The following is a 4261-nucleotide window of genomic DNA, read 5'->3' on the forward strand; positions in this document are numbered from 1 at the left end:
ATTCGATCGTCGGTATCCCAATACCTCGTTCAATCTCGTTACCGGCAAGTCACTTTACTCGTACCGTAATGCATGATCCCGTGACCAGACACTTGGTCACTTTGAGCTCATTATGATGATGCATTACCGAGTGGGCCCAGAGATACCTCTCTGTCATACGGAGTGACAAATCCCAGTCTCAATCCGTGTCAACCCAGCAGACACTTTCGGAGATACCTGTAGTGCACCTTTATAGTCACCCAGTTACGTTGTGACGTTTGGTACACCCAAAGCACTCCTACGGTATCCGGGAGTTGCACGATCTCATGGTCTAAGGAAAGGATACTTGACATTGGAAAAGCTCTAGCAAACGAACTACACGATCTTGTGCTATGCTTAGGATTGGGTCTTGTCCATCAGATCATACTCCTAATGATGTGATCCCGTTATCAATGACATCCAATGTCCATAGTCAGGAAACCATGACTACCTATTGATCAACGGGCTAGTTAACTAGAGGCTCACTAGGGACATGTTGTGGTTACGACTCACAAGTGTATTACGATTTCCGGATAATACAATTATAGCATGAATAAAAGACAATTATCATGAACAAGGAAATATAATAATAATCCTTTTATTATTGCCTCTAGGGCATATTTCCAACAGTCTCCCACTTGCACTAGAGTCAATAATCTAGTTACACTGTGATGAATCGAACACCCATAGAGTTCTGGTGTTGATCATGTTTTGCTTGCGGAAGAGGTTTAGTCAACGGATCTGTGACATTCAGATCCGTATGTACTTTGCAAATATCTATGTCTCCATCTTGAACATTTTCACGGATGGAGTTGAAACGACGCTTGATGTGCCTGGTCTTCTTGTGAAAACTGGGCTCTTTGGCAAGGGCAATAGCTCCAGTGTTGTCACAGAAGAGAGTGATCGGCCCTGACGCATTGGGTATGACTCCTAGGTCGGTGATGAACTCCTTCATCCATATTGCTTCATGCGCTGCCTCCGAGGCTGCCATGTACTCCGTTTCACATGTAGATCCCGCCACGATGCTCTGCTTGCAACTGCACCAGCTTACTGCTCCACGATTCAACATATACACGTATCCGGTTTGTGACTTAGAGTCATCCAGATCTGTGTTGAAGCTAGCGTCGACGTAAACCTTTACGACGAGCTCTTTGTCACCTCCATAAACGAGAAACATATCCTTTGTCCTTTTCAGGTACTTGAGGATATTCTTGACCGCTGTCCAGTGTTCCTTGCCGGGATTACTTTGGTACCTTCCTACCAAACTTACGGCAAGGTTTACATCTGGTCTGGTACACAGCATGGCATACATAATAGATCCTATGGCTGAGGCATAGGGAATGACACTCATCTCTTCTTTATCTTCTACCGTGGTCGGGCATTGAGCCGAGCTCAATCTCACACCTTGTAATACAGGAAAGAACCCTTTCTTGGACTGATCCATATTGAACTTCTTCAATATCTTATCAAGGTATGTGCTTTGTGAAAGACCTATGAGGCGTCTCGATCTATCCCTATAGATCTTGATGCCTAATATGTAAGCAGCTTCTCCAAGGTCCTTCATTGAAAAACACTTATTCAAGTAGGCCTTAATGTTGTCCAAAAGTTCTATATCATTTCCCATCAAAAGTATGTCATCTACATATAATATGAGAAATGCTACAGAGCTCCCACTCACTTTCTTGTAAACGCAGGCTTCTCCATAAGTCTGCATAAACCCAAACGCTTTGATCATCTCATCAAAGCGGATGTTCCAACTCCGAGATGCTTGCACCAGCCCATAAATGGATCGCTGGAGCTTGCACACTTTGTTAGCATTCTTAGGATCGACAAAACCTTCCGGCTGCATCATATACATCTCCTCCTCAAGATAGCCGTTAAGGAATGCTGTTTTGACGTCCATCTGCCATATCTCATAATAATAGTATGCGGCAATTGCTAACATGATCCGGACGGACTTCAGCTTCGCTTAGGGAGAGAAAGTCTCATCGTAGTCAACCCCTTGAACTTGCCGATAACCCTTAGTGACAAGTCGAGCTTTATAGATGGTAACATTACCATCCGCGTCCGTCTTCTTCTTAAAGATCCATTTGTTTTCTATCGCTCGCCGATCATCGAGCAAGTCTGTCAAAGTCCATACTTTGTTTTCATACATGGATTCTATCTCGGATTGCATGGCTTCAAGCCATTTGTTGGAATCTGGGCCCGCCATCACTTCTTCATAGTTCGAAGGTTCACCGTTGTCTAACAACATGATTTCTAGGACAGGGATGCCATACCACTCTGGTGTGGAACATGTCCTTGTGGAGCTACGAAGTTCAGTAGCAACTTGATCCAAAGTACCTTGATCATCATCATTAATTTCCTCTCTAGTCGTTGTAGGCACCACAGGAACATTTTCTTGAGCTGCACTGCTTTCCGGTTCAAGAGGTAGTACTTCACTGAGTTCTACTTTCCTCCCACTTACTCCTTTCGAGAGAAACTCTTTTTCCAGAAAGGATCCGTTCTTGGCAACAAAGATCTTGCCTTCGGATCTAAGGTAGAAGGTCTACCCAATGGTTTCCTTGGGGTATCCTATGAAGACGCATTTTTTCGACTTGGGTTCGAGCTTTTTAGGTTGAAGTTTCTTGACATAAGCATCACATCCCCAAACTTTTAGAAACGACAGCTTAGGTTTCTTCCCAAACCATAATTCATATGGTGTCGTCTCAACGGATTTAGACGGTGCCCTATTTAATGTGAATGTAGCTGTCTCTACATCGTATCCCCAAAATGATAGCGGTAAATCGGTAAGAGACATCATAGATCGCACCATATCCAATAGAGTGCGATTACGATGTTTGGACACACCGTTACGCTGAGGTGTTCCAGGCGGCGTGAGTTGTGAAATGATTCCACATTTCCTTAAGTGCGTACCAAATTCGTGACTTAAATATTCTCTTCCATGATCTGATCGTAAGAACTTTATCTTTCGGTCACGTTGATTCTCTACCTCATTCTGAAATTCCTTGAACTTTTCAAAGGTCTCAGACTTGTGTTTCATCAAGTAGACATACCCATATCTACTTAAATCATCAGTGAGAGTTAGAACATAACGATATCCTCCGCGAGCCTCAACGCTCATTGGACCACACACATCAGTATGTATGATTTCCAATAAGTTGGTTGCTCGCTCCATTGTTCTGGAGAACGGAGTCTTGGTCATTTTGCCCATGAGGCATGGTTTGCATGTGTCAAATGATTCATAATCGAGAGACTTTAAAAGTCCATCAGCATGGAGCTTCTTCATGCGCTTGACACCAATGTGACCAAGCCGGCAGTGCCACAAGTATGTGGGACTATCGTTATCAACTTTACATCTTTTGTTTTTCACATTATGAATATGTGTAACATGACGTTCGAGATTCATTAAGAATAAACCATTGACCATCGGGGCATGACCATAAAATATATCTCTCATATAAATAGAACAACCATTATTCTCGTATTTAAATGAGTAGCCATCTCATATTATATGAGATCCAAATACAATGTTCATGCTCAAACTTGGCACTAAATAACAATTATTGAGGTTTAAAACTAATCCCGTGGGTAAATGTAGAGGTAGCGTGCCGACGGCGATCACATCGACCTTGGAACCATTCCCGACGCGCATCGTCACCTCGTCCTTCGCCAGTCTCCGCTTATTCCGTAGCTCCTACTGTGAGTTACAAATATGAGCAACGGCACCGGTATCAAATACCCAGGAGTTACTACGAGTGTTGGTAAGGTACACATCAATTACATGTATATCACATATACCTTTAGTGTTGCCGGCCTTCTTGCCCGCTAAGTATTTGGGGCAGTTCCGCTTCCAGTGACCCTTCCCTTTGCAATAAAAGCACTCAGTCTCAGGCTTGGGTCCATTCTTTGACTTCTTCCCGGCAACTGGCTTACCGGGCACGGCAACATCCTTGCCGTCCTTCTTGAAGTTCTTCTTACCCTTGTCCTTCTTGACCTTAGTGGTTTTATTGACCATCAACACTTGACGTTCTTTCTTGATTTCTACCTATGCTGACTTCAGCATTGAAAATACTTCAGGAATAGTTTTCACCATCCCCTACATGTTGTACTTCATCACAAAGCTCTTGTAGCTCGGTGGGAGCGACTGAAGGATTCTGTCAATGACCGCCTCGTCCGAGAGGTTAATGTCCAGCTGGGACAGGCGGTTGTGCAACCCAGACATTTTGAGTATGTGCTCACT

The sequence above is a fragment of the Triticum dicoccoides genome, chromosome 7B (genome assembly GCF_002162155.2).
Source record: "Triticum dicoccoides isolate Atlit2015 ecotype Zavitan chromosome 7B, WEW_v2.0, whole genome shotgun sequence".
In the NCBI taxonomy this organism is placed as follows: domain Eukaryota; kingdom Viridiplantae; phylum Streptophyta; class Magnoliopsida; order Poales; family Poaceae; genus Triticum; species Triticum dicoccoides.